The sequence below is a fragment of the Strix uralensis genome, unplaced genomic scaffold (genome assembly GCF_047716275.1).
Source record: "Strix uralensis isolate ZFMK-TIS-50842 unplaced genomic scaffold, bStrUra1 scaffold_37, whole genome shotgun sequence".
In the NCBI taxonomy this organism is placed as follows: domain Eukaryota; kingdom Metazoa; phylum Chordata; class Aves; order Strigiformes; family Strigidae; genus Strix; species Strix uralensis.
Genome location: NW_027436711.1, coordinates 48,428 through 55,417, shown reverse-complemented (window position 1 = coordinate 55,417; position 6,990 = coordinate 48,428).

The window sequence follows — 6,990 nt, the reverse complement described above, 5'->3', positions numbered from 1 at the left end:
GACAGACGATGACCTCGCCCCCCCACAAGACAGGCGACGACCTCGACCCCCCCCCCACCCCAAGACAGGCGACGACTTCGCCCCCCCACCCCAAGACAAGCGACGACCTCGGCACCACCCCCCCTCCAAGACAGGCGACGTCGCCCCCCCCGCTCCAAGACAGTCGAGGACTTCGCCCCCCCCACCCCCCCCAAGACAGGCGTTGACTTCAGCCCCCACCCCCCCCTCAGGATAGACGACGACCTCGCCCCCCCCCCAAACACAGGCGACGACTTCACCCCCCCCACCCCAAGACAGGTGACAATTTCAGCCCCCCCCCCCAGGATAGGCAACGATTTCAGCCCCCTCACCCCAAGGATAGACGACGACCTCGCCCCCGCCCCCCAAGACAGGTGACGACCTCGACCCCCCCCCAAAGACAGACGACGACCTCGACCCCCCCCCCAAGACAGACGATGACCTCGACACCCCCCCCATGACAGACGACGACCTCGACCCCCCCCAAGACAGACGACGACCTCGCCCCCCCCCCAAGACAAGCGATGATCTCGCCCCCCCTCCCCCCCCAAGAAAGGCGACAACCTCGCCCCCCACCCCCCCCCACGACAGGCGACCTTGCCCCCCCCCCCCACCAAGACAGGCGACGACATCGCCCCCCACCCTCCAAGACAGGCGACATCGGCACCCACGCCCCCCCAAGACAGGCGAGGAATTCGGCCCCCACCCCCCCCAAGACAGGCGACGATTTCAACCCCCCACCCCAGGATAGACGATGACCTCGCCCCCGCCCCCCAAGACAGGCGACGACATCCGCCCCACCCCAAGACAGGCGATGACTTCGATCCGCCCCCCCCACAACAGACGACGACCTCGACACCCCCCCCAAGACAGGCGACGACGTCGCACTCCCCCCGCCCACCCCCGAAAGGCGATGACCTCGCCCCCCCCCCAAGACAGGCGACGACCTTGCCCCTCCCCAAAGACAGAATACGACATCGCCCGCCCCCCAAGACAGGCGACATCGTCCTCCCCCCCCGCCGAAGACAGGCGACCTTGCCCCCCCCCCCCCAAGACAGGCGACGACATCGCCCCCGCCCCAACCCCAGACAGGCGACGACCTCGCCCCCCCACCCCCCCCAAGACAGGCGACGACTTCGCCCCCCCCACACCAAGACAGACGACGACATCGACCCCCTCCCCAAGACAGGCGAGGAGCTCGCCCCCCCCCCCCGACAGACGATGACCTCACCCCCCCACAAGACAGGCGACGACCTCGACCCCCCCCCCCACCCAAGACAGGCGATGATATCGCCCCCCCCCCCAAGACAGGCGACGACTTCGCCCCCCCCACCCCAAGACAGGCGACGACCTCGCCCCCCCCCACCCAAGACAAGCGACGACCTCGGCACCACCCCCCCTCCAAGACAGGCGACGTCGCCCCCCCCGCTCCAAGACAGTCCAGGACTTCGCCCCCCCGCCTCCCCAAGACAGGCGTTGACTTCAGCCCCCACCCCCCCCTCAGGATAGACGACGACCTCGCCCCCCACCCCCAACACAGGCGACGACTTCACCCCCCCCACCCCAAGACAGGTGACAATTTCAGGCCCCCCCCCAGGATAGGCAACGATTTCAGCCCCCTCACCCCAAGGATAGACGACGACCTCGCCCCCGCCCCCCAAGACAGGTGACGACCTCGACCCCCCCCCAAAGACAGACGACGACCTCGACCCCCCCCCCAAGACAGACGATGACCTCGACACCCCCCCCATGACAGACGACGACCTCGACCCCCCCAAGACAGACGATGACCTCGCCCCCCCCAAGACAGACGACGACCTCGCCCCCCCCCAAGACAAGCGATGATCTCGCCCCCCCTCCCCCCCCAAGAAAGGCGACAACCTCACCCCCCACCCCCCCCCACGACAGGCGACCTTGCCCCCCCCCCCACCCAAGACAGGTGACGACATCGCCCCCCACCCTCCAAGACAGGCGACATCGGCACCCACGCCCCCCCAAGACAGGCGAGGAATTCGGCCCCCACCCCCCCCAAGACAGGCGACGATTTCAACCCCCCACCCCAGGATAGACGATGACCTCGCCCCCGCCCCCCAAGACAGGCGACGACATCCCCCCCACCCCAAGACAGGCGATGACTTCGATCCGCCCCCCCACAACAGACGACGACCTCGACACCCCCCCCAAGACAGGCGACGACGTCGCACTCCCCCCGCCCACCCCCGAAAGGCGATGACCTCGCCCCCCCCTAAGACAGGCGACGACCTTGCCCCTCCCCAAAGAGAGACTACGACATCGCCCGCCCCCCAAGACAGGCGACATCGCCCTCCCCCCCCGCCGAAGACAGGCGACCTTGCCCCCCCCCCCCCAAGACAGGCGACGACATCGCCCCCCCCCCCAACCCCAGACAGACGACGACATCGGCGCCCCCCACCAAGACAGACGACGACATCGACCCCCCTCCAAGACAGGCGAGGAGCTCGCCCCCCCCCCACCCAAGACAGGCGACGATTTCAACCCCCCACCCCCACCCCAGGATAGACGACGACATCGGCGCCCCCCGCCCCCCCCTAGACAGACGATGACATCGCCCCCCCACCCCAAGACAGGCGACGACCTCGCGCCGCCCCCCCCCAAGACAGGCGACGAATTCGCCCCCACCCCCCCAAGACAGGCGATGATTTCAGCCCCCCCCACACTCCAGGATACACGACGACCTCGCCCCCCCCCCCACCCCCAAGACAAGCGACGACCTCGCCCCCCCCCCCCCCCCCAAGACAGGTGACGACCTCGGACACCCCCCCCCAAGACAGGTGACGACCTCGCCCAACCCCCCCCCAAGACAGGCGATGACCTCTCCCCCCCCCCGCAAAAGACAAACAACATCGGCACACCCCCCCCCCCAACACAGGCGACGACATCGCCCCCCCCCCAAGAGAGGCAACCACATCGCCCCCCCCCCCCCCCCCGCAAGACAGGCGACGACCTCGCCCCCCCGCCCCAGACAGACGATGACTTCGGCTGAGGGCAGAAAGTTATTCTGTGAATGTCTGCACCAGACAAAGGCCACAAGACGGTCACGGAACAAGTGACTTCATGAGAGCGGTACCAAGCAGTGACTTGCTTAGGTACTACAGCACGCAGGTCTGCAGTCACTGTACAAGATGTGTTCAGATACAAGGATTCCTGCAGCTGACAAACCCAGGCAGGAGTCACATGAGTACTTTTACTTGCCATTTTCCAGATTGCTTGTCTCATGCCCACTTAATTTTTGGTTTGCAACAAGGCATTTAGTCTGCTGACATGATTCACACCGTGAACTACCCCATACCCATCCCTCTGTAGAAAGCCAGCTGGTCAGAGCTGGGAGGAGTCAGCAAGGGCACTGCCTTTACTGCCCCTCTGCACAGTCCTTGTGAGATAAGTGCTGTTCCAGCAGGCTACCCTGCTCCACAGCACAGGTTTAGAAAGGGGTGTCCCTGACGTTCCCATGCCTGCCAGGCTGCCTGGGGGCTTATTTTCCTGTAAGCTCCCATTTTACTGCAGCGTCTTCTCCTGGGATAGGCTGTGGTCAGGCCGTTTAATTACAGCTTCCTAAATACACTATAAGGTACAAATAACCTTGTGAAATAGCATGGTCACAGGTCCCTGGAGAAGTTATCCTATTCCAAAGGAAGAAAAAAATATTTCTCACTTAAAAGAAAAAATGTAAAACGCTTACCTCAACGCCATCAAACTTGTCAACTGGTACGTACGCATCTTCAACTGGCTGTAAAGGAACAGATAACTGTGTAAGAAAATGTTTTTTGCTACTTTCATGTTCTTCCTAAACTGTGATAAACTACAGATTTTACACTGCTAAACTACTTAGTATAAACACTGAGTTGCTTCTGAACCAAAACAAATTGTTAGTAAGCTGCAAGCAGTATGGCACTAATACGGTGCTAACACTGGCTTTAAAGAGTTCCTTAGCCAAGAGATTCAGAGGCTGATCCTGTGCTGTAATGAACCAGCGGTGCACAACGAGCCATCAGTGCTGGTAAGGCACTTCCCTTGGCCGTGAGGAAGAAAAGTAAGAGATTTCTGTAGCTATCTTACCACTGGTTAACATCCAGAGAAATCGAAAAAGTTCTGTCCACATCTGACAGCGGGCACTACCCTTCCTTATTTTGATTTTCTACTGTGCCCGAGGGGCTGTCAGATACCTTATGGGACAGTTTTCAGTGCTGCAGACCCCTTGTCAGAACGGTGCCGCAGCCCACTGAGAGTCTGGTCTCAGGTGACAGTCATTTCAGCAAAGGCTCATTCGCTGTGCACATGAAGTCTGTCCAAATGTCTGCACGAGGAAGACCAGGCTAAGAGAAACACTTCTCAGGAGCTTAGTTTCACACACGAGGTGCACAATAGATGCACCTGGGGGTGATTTTACAAAGCAGTTTTGTACGTTCACAGCGCAGCCCCTACTCACTTGATGTCAAGCTGACAGCGTGCGTCCCTTCCGCAACGTCTGGGGCTGAGTGGCCAGAGAGGAACAGGACCAGGGCAGAATGAACTAGAGGTTCTAAAGCACATCCAGAGGGACACCACGGCAAAGGCGCTGACAGAAGCCTTTCCACATCCCCTTCAACTGCCTTAGCTTTCAGGCTGCCCCTACCTCTTCCTGCCCCTTACTAGACCTAAGATTAAGGCAAGGCTCCTAGGGACAACCTTGCTTTCTGATACAGCTGACTCATTCTCAAACCACGGGCAGGGGAGAAGTGTACCACAAAGATTCTTATGTGATGTACAGTCACTGCAGAAAGGAACCAAAAGCCTGACTTCTCATGCTGCAGGAAACAGTATTTTAGAAGGTGCTCAGAAACAATTCCTTCTTAAATTTTGGCTTGTAAGACATCCACTACCAATATGAGTCTTTAACATGAATATTCTTTTTGTAAAAGTTGCACAATTATCAAGGAGAGAGCTCAGTCACTCTTAAGATTTTTTATTTCCTCCTGATGTTTTAGTTTTTCAAAGAATGACTGAAAAGTATCTGATCTTTCTACATGTCTAGGAGCAACAGAAACAGCATCTCTGTCAGCACCTGCAAAGAGATTCCATTTCTTCTGTTATTGCTGGAAGTCACTTTCAAACATTAGAACTATCACCAGACAATGAAAGTTCCACCTTTACTGTGTACTCTGAGTCAGTAAGATCCAAATGTAAATATTTTGCCACCAACGTTTGCTACTGCTGAAGGGGGAAGACTCTGTGGGTAGAAGATTTTACTTTAGAAGATAAGATACACATTGATCTATGTGCAAGTTCAGGCAGCGTACAAGTTTTTTAGAAAGACTACAAGAGCCTCCATAAAAAATGTATTCTCACTCCCTACCGAATTGTTAGTCTAATAGACTGCTACTGTTTTTCTGGAGTGCTTGCAACTCGGAAAAAAAAAAAAAAAAAAAAAAAAAAAAAAGAGATGAGTAATGTAGCACTCCTTTCATTAATTTACAGAAATTAAGACGCATTATTAGTCTCCCCCACAGCAGACATACATAAATTAACACAATCTAAGAGCTATACAAAGGGCAAATCTAGTGTAATCATTTCTAACTAGATTGGGGGCTGCAGGCTGTTTGGGGCAAGATAGTGCCACTGACCATCTATCTCACCCCACAATAAGTTGTTTCAGCTTTGTTAACTGCTACAAGTCAACTGAGAGAGCCACTTCACACATCTATTCAGTGCCCCAAAGACTTCAAGATCTTGAACTGAAGTATCTTTTATACCTTATTGCAATGGCAGTTACTACAGCTCTACTCAATACTTAAGAAGTTAAAAGTTGAACTTCATCAATCCTAGTAGTATGGCCTTTGAAAGAAATAAAAAGGCTTCAGCTGTTTTGATAAGAACATATGAAAAAAATCCTTACCTTGCTCTCACCAAGTTCTGAAATCTATTCATTGACTAAATTATTCGGTTTACCAAGAACAACCAGCTTGTAAAGAAAACTCATATTAAGCTTGCCCTAAAACCCCAAGAGGTTAACAAATGTGACAGCCTTGTTATACCTGTGATTCAGTTCTTCCCCATCTTTCAATACCCCAGATGGCTTCATCGCTTCAACCAGCTTCTGAGTATGGATGCAGTCTATAGCCTTAGGAGGAGCCAAGCTAATCGGAGAAGTAATTCCATAATGCCTTTGAGGCTGGTTCTGCAGCTTAGAATTACTGTGGGAGAAAATAAAATACTGAAGACTTCACAGAAGAAAAAAACCCACAACCTTACTGGAAAACATCCTTCAGTTTACAGGTTTCCAAATCAATGTCTGTTCTTTTACCCAGCATTAATATAAATGAGAAAAAAATTGTCCTGCTTATGATTTTTAGATAACTTGACCTAACTTAGAAGTCACAACTACTTTTTCAAAAATATCTGTGGATGTAAGAAAACATCTAAGTTGCTACCAACTTACTTGCATTGCTCTAGACAGTTAGAACCGATCACCAGGAAATGAAAAGGTTTGAAATCCACTAAGGGTGACGCTACACACAGCAGAAGTTTTGGACACATTTCGGTTTCGTATCAGTTTTGATTTAAGGATATTCCCATCAGCTTCCTGCTAACATTAAATAAGACCATTTAACGCTGGCTTCTTTTAGTTAAATGTATTTGCTGTGCTTCTGATTCTGGAAGGGCATTGCAGTTGGTTGTAGAGGAAGGACATAGAACAAAGTGATCTGTTAAAGAGCTGATGCAGTAAATCCAGCATTGCCTTGTTTTTGTTTATGGAAGAGAGTATGAATGAAAATATCAACCAATCTGCACCTAATTTTGCTAGGAGAGCCTCATGCACTTAACACAGTGTTCAATTTTTAGAGTTCAGAGGCTTAGCTGTACATACATCTGTTTGGTCTAAACCCAAGAGATGTACATCAGCATATAAAGCAGCAGAAGTTAAGCTTCGTATGCAGAGGGTGCTCAAACCTGGCT